At 39.2% G+C, this 9,343-nt stretch overlaps 1 long non-coding RNA gene across 1 annotated transcript; it reads right to left on the reverse strand.

Moving 5' to 3' along the window:
- Nucleotides 1-1,783: 1,783 nt before the first annotated feature.
- LOC122460057 lies at nt 1,784-8,044 on the reverse strand. Its single transcript, XR_006281116.1, has 3 exons — nt 7,938-8,044; nt 4,430-4,546; nt 1,784-2,666 (listed from the first exon to the last, which is right to left on the reverse strand). It is a non-coding gene; the product is annotated as an uncharacterized LOC122460057 (long non-coding RNA).
- Nucleotides 8,045-9,343: the final 1,299 nt, after the last annotated feature.

Below are 9,343 nucleotides of genomic sequence, written 5' to 3' on the forward strand. Positions count from 1 at the left end.
TGTTTTATATGTAATAAGAACCTAATTCATTTTTCACCATTTATCACATTTGTTTACTTCTTGTAATTCATCCATCTTGGACAGACAGGCACCCATACATTAATATATTGCTGCTGTGTTTGTGTCTGCACAGCTATAAACAATACTGAAATAAAATAATAAGAAAATTTCTGTTTGTATTGGGTTTTGTTAAGCTCTTTTCTCAGACATTAAATTTTGTGCCTATCTTCTCTGAATGCCCTTTTAATTTACATTTTGCATTTTGATTGTCAAATATTTGTGTATACTATTAAATCTCATGAATAATGTTCAAAGGCCCAGCCTTTACTACATTGCTACTAATTCTGAAGTCAAGCAGCCCCTTCTAAATCCTTAGAAATGCCTAGGATACCTTTTCACAAATCTGCCTGCCTCTTCAAACTGCTGGATAAACATTTCATTTTTTTAAAAGTCTAGTTTTATCTAGTCCTTTCTGCTGTTTGTTACAGAAATGGCTTTGCTATATTTAGGAATACATTGCTCACAGTTGTGACTCATAGACTTGCTGCAATGCTGATTTTCAAAGATAAACACACATATGGCAGTTTCACAGTGGAAAAAAGTAAGTAAGGTGATCAGATAGCCTAATGACACTAATCCACCTTGATAATTCAGATTTTTGTAAAGATAAAAATTGACCTGTTTTTGTAATTTGCCCCACACTACCCTGCTGAGTGATCTGTAACCCTCACTGTCCATATGCTGTATTGCTTTTGCCAGTTTGAATCAGTCACTAGCATGTTGTCCATGGAAGAACAAATTCAGCATGTTAGTTGTAGGTATAAACTGAAGGAGAGAGAGAGCCTGACAAAAGTAGGGAAGCAGGAAGGAGGAATAAAGCAAAAGATAGGAATAAGGGAGAAGAAAGAACCCGTTCCCACATAGGAAAACAGTTATAGTGGCTCATCCGAACATGTTTCCTCCTAACACAGAGCCAAACGTAATCCTTAGCTGCATTTATATTATTTATATTTATTTATATTTATATTTATATTTATATTTGAACTTCAATAGGAACTGCTCTACACATATCTGAATGGACAATCTAGGGCTAAAAGAGTTCCCAGAAGACAATTTTATTTTTTGTGGGGGACAGACAGTTTCCAAAATATGAATGTTCTTCAGTAAGGGGGTGAAGAGCTCATAATGTAGTAATCTTAAATTCTACCGGTGCTCACTTAGACAAAACAGCTTGTAGGGTATGCCTGCTGTTCTTAAGACAAAACTTTCTTAGTGTGCAAGACAGAAGTAACTGATGCATTGAACAGTAATTTGTCTGGAGGGAGATGAATTATACAAGGAAGATGATAAACCATATACAACCTTACAAAGGTATTTTTCTATATGGGTTTTCCTGGATGGTATAGTCGATGATGAATGATTTCATACTGGTCATACCACTGAATTTCCTGGGTATTAACATTAAAGTTAGATCTAATCCTTAAAAATAAATATCTAATTCCTTACTTTCAACTTCCAGTTTTGACTGTATTAGTCTAGAAGTAGCAGTGGGCTCTCACTCAGACTAATTGTAATTTTTGCTTCTGCCTCCTTCCCCTCCCCCACTTTGGTTTACCATTTTGTATCCATGAATAAAAGGTTGGATGACCCACTTTCTCTGAAGGTGATGCTAATTCTTCTCAGTATATGACATGGAGAAGAAGGTAACCTGAAATGGTGCAAGTCATTGGAAAGGTGTTCAATTTTATTCTATTATGAAAACAATATTTTCCTTTAAGCATGTTTAATGAGTTACAGTAACATAATGTAAATAACTTAGATTTAAGCAAGTTGACCTCATTCATCATCTGTAGGTCAGCTGGAGACATTGGAAGCATTCTGAGAACTAGCAAAAGAAACACTATTTTTCATTAAGTAAACTTCTTAATCTCTTAGGGATCAGCTGTTCAAGCTGCAGAATGGTGCTGAAAGAAGTAGAGAGCCAAAGCAGTAGCTCTCAACACTCAACATTGCTCAGCACCTGTGCTGAAAGGCTGGAGTAGAGTTTAGAGAAATGTTCACAGTGATCAGCAATATGAACAAATCTCTACATCTGCTATGAACTGGTTATTGGTGAGGAGAGGGAAAAGTAGGCATCACAACAGGCATTAGCAGCATTTGATTTCAATGGGCTATGGATCAGGCCCATAATGTATAATATGCCAAAGCTGCTAAAGTGCAATGTGGTGAATGCAAAATATTTGAATAGCAGACATTTTAGATGTTTAATTACCACTCCTACTGACCAGGATTAGTGGCTTATTCAAGTGTGCTAAAGAACACTGCCTAGGCGTAGATAAGTCAGCCACTAACACAGAAATGTGCCTGCAGGTTCTGAGCAAACAGTCTCTCTGCTCAATGCCTCAAAACATATGTTGGGCAGAAGGGCTGAAATCCATCCTTGTGCAGAGGACCAGTTTAAGTTTCTCTTTTACTTTCATGTGGGACTTAAGCCTTGCATAGACGTTATGTCTTTTCCACACAGTGATGAAATTCATCCTGCAGCAGCTCACCTCAGCACCATGTTTAGTACCCCAAAAGTGGTTCATGAGTGCTTCCTCACAGTTCTCATCCACACCTCTCTGGCTCTGAATGATAATTGTATTATTTTATTACTTCAAGGGAATCTGTATGAATAACAAGAGAAAAGTTCAAAGGTAGACATTTAATCTTAAATCACAGTAACATCAAGTTATTGTCAAGGAAAAATGGGCCTCAAATCATCTTGGAGATGAACATATAAAACAGGAACATTGAGCTTTTAAAATATTTAAATGTAACTTAAATAGTATTGGCATTAGGTATCGCATTAGAAGATCATCTGACAGCACACTGATTCAAAATGAGACAGTAATGAAACAGACATGTATACATCAAGTCCACTTATACTGTTTTCAGGAGCAAATTTCTTAGTCTTGGAGAAAAAAAATGATTTACAATCACCCTGGTCACAAAACACAGTTTTCCTGGTCTTTATTCAACTGCAATTTTGTGGGAAAGTGTATAGAAGCAAGAAAGGCTAAGAACAAAATTCAGCATGGAGAAGTAGTAATTCTTTTCTTGAGACATGAGGAGTTTTTAAAACATCTGAAAAGATAAAAATCTCATTCTTACTACATACAATAACACTTGATTCATTACCCTTTCCTGATCATGAGATGATGCAAATATTATAATCACAGATTATGCTGATTATTATTATTATTTATTAATTACCCTATATTACAGTAGCATCCAAGAGCCCCAGTCAAGACTGGAGTCCCATTGTACTAGGTACTTCATCAAAAATATAAGACAGTCACTCCCTCCTGATAGTTCTGGGAAATATAATATATGGATGTTGGAAGTTTTTCTACATGGTTTTCAAAGATTCCTATTCCTTCATGTAACAGGACATTATTTTTGGTCAAAGAAGCACCTCTATTACAATTATATTTTATATCACTCTTTTTTGGTGGAATTTTAACATTTTAACTTGAATTCACTTTATTTGAACTAAGGTTAATGTAAATAATAATCCACTTGCTGTCCATCAAATCAAAACATCTGCAGTAATAAAGGAAGTCTTTTTCTCAAGTGCAGTGTCTATTTTGACTACACAGGCAGGACTTGAGCATCAGCCTCTATATTTATATTCTTGCAAAGTTTGAGTAGTGTTGTGTTTTTTCCATCCCACAAGTACACTAAAAAAACAAGATGTGCTTTAAAATATGTAATGTAGTATATGTAATTCTTTACAACTGATTTATTGTCCAAACAATAAAAAAGAACTATTATAGTTAATCCCTTTCTTTTCCCATGATTTCAATTTTAAAAACCTCCCTCTTTAATACTCAATTTTTGCCTATTTTACTTTTTGCCTATTTTACTAGCTATTTTACTTTCACCTATAAAATATTAACTGAGTTCTTCTTTATTTCAGAATGGTTATTCTGCATTTACATCAGTGTAATTGAGTGCAGGGTATCTCAAAATGTTAACAATGTAAAGTATTTCATAAGCAGTTATGGCTAAAATTTAAAAACCTGGAACACTTGTTGCACATACAAAACCCACAGTTGCAAATTTGAACGGGAATTCATATATGTAAATACGTGCTTGTTTTGCTGCAGAATTTACTATCATCAGTAGTATCACTGATTATTTGTATCATGTGAGTGTCTAGAGGCCCAAATCAAGAACAAGGCCACATTGCTGTAGGCATTGTTCAAGTAAATATGAAGACAGTGTCTGCTTGGCAGAGTTGTAAGAGAATCTAAGGCCTCATGCCTACAAAGCCTTATGGGCATAATAAATTTACACATGAGTAGTTCCCAGGGATGGCAAAAGTCACATGTCTCACATGACAGTCATGCATTTTATAGCCCTGTCAAATATTCCTTTATGTCACCTCATGCATCCAGCTGAAGGGGGAAGACAGCAGCAATTTTCCTGCAATTTAGACTTTCTGTCACATGAACACTACAGTGTCTGCTGAGCAGGCAGCCTAGCAGCCTCTCTGGCTGTTCTGCTGGGGAGGAAGAGATGGAAGCCTCAGTGAGAAGAGATCAGTGGCCGTAGCAATAGGGGCCACTTCGCAGGTAGGTGCAGAAGGTAAGGAGGCTCAGTACTGGCCCATGAATAACCTGCTTCCCCAGCCATCTGGGCAGATCCCACGTACCCTCCATAGTCTGTGAGAATGCAGACTTCCAAACTCCCCAACACCCAGCAACCTTTTTCACCCAGATACTCTAAGCTTCCCTCCCCACCTTCCAATCTCAGTCTATTTCAGCCAAACCTCAGACATTCTCCAGTACCCACTAACTAGATCGAAGCACCTCTAGATAGACACCCTCCCTCCCACTTACTCCAGTGACCCCAGACCACCCTACCAGCCAGATACCCTAGCACCCAGCAACCTTTGTATCTTTGACACCCTCGCTCCCATAGATACCCTTCAGCACCCACCCACTAACCAACTCAAGCACTATCAAACACCTTTCCACCTTTCCCTGTACGACCCTCCCCCCTACGCTAGCTATAGTTGCCATGCTTTGTGCAAGTCTCTTTGTTACCTCCCCATGCACACATCCTCCATCTTGTAGTATGGTGTGTTGACCATAAACTGAGTTTATATAAAAATTATTTTCAAATATGCAAATTTGCTCATTCAGGTGCATAAAATGTCACACATGCACAAAACTTGGCTTCTGTGAGTCCCACTGAGTTTAAGAGGACTACATGCATATGCAAAATCAAGCAGGCTGAGCAAGTGTTTGCAGAATCAGTGCCCACAATGATACGTATACAAAATATGAGAGGAATGGGAGAGGGTAACATTAAGGAATGGTCACTGCCCCAAAGAATTCGCCATCTAATTTAGACAAGTTAGGCCTGGCCTTTAATTTCTGGTGAGATTTCTCAGTTTATTGAAAGATATTTTTAAAATATTCTGATTTTTTGTTTCCCTTGTTTCCTTTTAGCTTATATCCGTTTCACTGTGCTAACGATCCTTTTGTCACATTTTTCATCAATATTTTTCCTCCTGAAGATTTCATAAGTGTGCATATCACAATATGTCCATCCAGCTGCCACAGAGCAGCATAGAATTTCCATTTGTTTCTCCTTCTTTATTGGAGGCACTTTGAAATAAGCCCCTTATTTTAAATGGCATACTGTTCCATTGTTGTTGTTTCCATTATTTAAACGTAGCTTTTCATTAATATATTCTTCAAGATTAAAATGTATCATTAACCATGAACCATAGAAATGAGAATGAAAAGAAAAAAAAGCTTGAGTCCTATTCATAAATGTAATACTTTCTTGCTTAGGTTTCTATGATCATGGTATTTTTTTAAACATGTAAGGCAGAAGAATCTTTGTAGCGGCAATAAAAAAACAACATCATTTTAACCTGGATATTTATGTTATACTTTGGACAACTTCATAATGTATTTCCATTTACATGCAACATTAGAGATGCCCAGGGATTTAGTTTTACTTCTTTGGAAGAAATAATACTTCATTGATTCATGGACATTGAAACAGATTGACATCAAATACATTTTGTGCAAGGAATAGCAAAAAGAAATGTTATGTGACAACTATTGATATGTCAACATATTTGCAAGGAAATAACGTATGTCCAGCATCAAACCTACCCTTGCAGTGCAAATTTCAATGCTCAACCCTAGAGAAATGTCATCCATCTCCTGTGACATCTGAAGTACAATGCGCAAAGTTCAATACACTTCAGATTTGAAAGGGACTATGAAAAAGTGAGGGGACAAATGGAAATAGGATAAATATTGCTGTGTGTCACTGACCCAACCAGTGCATGTCCAACATGAGATTTATTACATCAGGCCTGGAACAAAGAGACTTTGCAGTCCTATCCTGAAATATATCATTCAACAATAAGAGGAGATTAGAAAAATGAGCACCAGTAAATTGAAGTCAGCAGAACCTCAGCTTGTGACCACTGGACATTTTAAATAATAGAATCCCACAGAAGCTAGTGGCAGCAAGGGGTTAATATCTACAACATCTCCTTATATTACACTAAAAAAATCCACTATGTCAAGAACTCACCTGGATCCAGGCATGGTCACCTGACAACCAAATGAGCTTGACTGGACCGAATAAGCTCTCACTAAGTGACTGTACTCCCAGATTGGACAAAAGCAGATCATCATTTAAGCCTTGTAGCAACAGTAACAGTGCAATGTATTGCATGCCCACATCTGTGCCAGACCAGCTGCCTGTACTAGTCCTTGCTCCAACCCACACCTGTTCCCGGTCCAGCCCTGGTCTTGACCTTCTTCTGATCACCCTGGCTCCGACCTCTGGCTTATCTCCTGAGCACGACTCCAATTACGTTTTGATTTCTAGTCCAGTTTCACCATCTGGCTCTGCTCTGACCAAGGCCTGACTCCTGTTTTGATCACTAGGTTGCACCAACTTCGCCCCAGTGTATGACACACTCCAGGAAGCCAAAAGAGCAAGAGTTTATTCTGAACATGCCTACCTACAAATACCTCCTCTTACTGATGCTCACTGCCATCTATTAATGTTTCTCAGAAGTTCCTACCTGTAGCCAGCAAGTTATTTCGCCAGTTTAGTATCTGCACGGTTGTACAGGAAGACTCCACATATCCTTATCCCCTTTGGAAAGTAACACATTGTCATCATTTATTTATATCACAGTAGCAGCCAAAGGCCCCAATCAGTATTGGGGGGCCTCCAGTGCTTGGTACTGCATAAATTGATAGACCATGATCCCTTCCCCTAAACAGCTTAAAGTGCCCTGTATAGTCATGTCAAGGCTGATTCCCCACTCTGGCACTTCAAGTGCAGAGGTGGGGGCCCACAAGGATTCTAAAAATTAATACTGGTCACTCCCAGCTTGTATTAAACTCCCCAGGTTACATTTCTCTCTGACCTTGGATGGGTAGATGCTGCCAATGCAAACCCAAATGCTACCCAAATGCAAAACCCCTGGGAACCCAGGAAGGTGTACTTGGGAATTCCTTCCTGTGGGGTACCCTCAAGCCCTTTCACTCCTCTCTTCCTCCCATTCCCCCAGGAAGAGCTGAGAAAGAAAACAAAGGAAATTAGCTGTTGCTGCAGCTAATTAAACAACATATACACAAACCAAAAATCCAATCCTGTTCTTAAAAAAGGTAAATTTTATTAAAAACAAAAAGAAAGAAAATACATCTGGAACTTAAGCTTTTGCTAGTTTTGAAAAACCCACTTACAAAAATTAAACATCAAGAATAACCTTCTTGAGGTCCAGATTAAAGGTTACAAGCAAAACAAAAAAGCATTTGGGGTCGGCGCAGAGGAGTCCACAAGCCAATAAGAAATAAACAGAAATAAATCTAATCACATTTTCTAAACATTCCTGATCTACATACATATCTGGGTTGTTAAATAAGTAGTTCTAGATATGATCTGATGATATTCATATCTGGCCTTCACCTTCTCACAACATAACTGCTGCCTTTTTCCCCTCTTCCCGGAGAACAACCACAGACAGAAAGGGGAAGTTTTTTTCCACATTTTAAAAGTTCTAGCCTTCCCATTGGCTCTTTTGGTCAGGTGCCCACTCCCTTTCCTTTACCTAGGGGACTTTTTAAACCCTTTACAGGTAAACCAAGCAGCCACCAAGAGGGACTTTATAACTAACTTGCTGGCTGGGTGTCCATAAAAGGGAGCTATCCCTCCCCCTTCATTTATCGCAAGTCATTATGGGTCAGACTGTGAAGTTTGACACAAACTGAAGAGCATTCACTCACACAAATAATCCTATTGATCTTACTGGGACTCCTCTATCTAGACCTATGTCCTGGCATGCTAGGCTGTGATTCTATACTATGATCATCAGAAGTCCACCTTTTCCAGAGAAAGTTGTACCATTAATTCAAAGTGTTCCTTTTCTGAAAGGGAGTGCATAACAAATTGCATGTTGGAGAGGAAAGAGGGTGTGTGGCGGGGCGGGGGGAGGAAGGCAGCAATGAGAGTGGCAAAAGAAAATAGCCAGGAACATGTGGAAAGCAGCCATTAGGAGGGCAAGGGGAAAAGATAATAAAAAGAAATATTGAGAGTGATGGAGCAGAAATGACAGAAGAAAAATGGAAAATGTAAACTGAGGATAACAAGAGAGGAAGTGATTAGAAAGTATATAAATGAGACAAAGGAGAGATAGTAAGCCAGTGGTTGCGGGGAAAGTGGAGGGAATTGGGGGAAAAAAAAACACCAGAGAAATCGGAAATGCAAGAAAGCAAGAATGAGATAAAAAGATCAGAGGGGTTAACATTTCATCTCCCCAGTAGCAAAGGAAAATGTCAGCAGGAAAAAAATACAAAAAGAACGTGATTATGCAACCACTGCATTTGAACAATTGGAATTGACTTAATTGATGTCAGTGAGACTTGCTTCTATAGAGGGGCTGCATAACTAGGGACTCAGAATATGCACATAATTTTCCCATAACTGGCCACATGAATGCACAATAACTAGGGTTGCCAACTGTCTAATCGCACAAACTCAAACACCCTGGCCCCACCCCCCGCCCCTACTCCAAGGCCCCAGCCCCCACTCACTCCATCCCCCCTTCCTCCATCACTCGCTTTCCCCTATCCTAACCTATTTTCACCAGGCTGGGGCAGGGTGCTGGGGTGTGTGGGGGGGTGTAGGCTCTGGGCTGGGGGGTGAGGCCAAGAAGTTCACCGTGTGGGAAGGGGCTCCGGGATGAGCTCAGGGCAGGGATTTGGGGTGCAGGAGGGGGTGTGGGGTGCAGGCTCTTGGAAGTAGTTTGGGT

The sequence above is a fragment of the Dermochelys coriacea genome, chromosome 4 (genome assembly GCF_009764565.3).
Source record: "Dermochelys coriacea isolate rDerCor1 chromosome 4, rDerCor1.pri.v4, whole genome shotgun sequence".
In the NCBI taxonomy this organism is placed as follows: Eukaryota; Metazoa; Chordata; order Testudines; family Dermochelyidae; genus Dermochelys; species Dermochelys coriacea.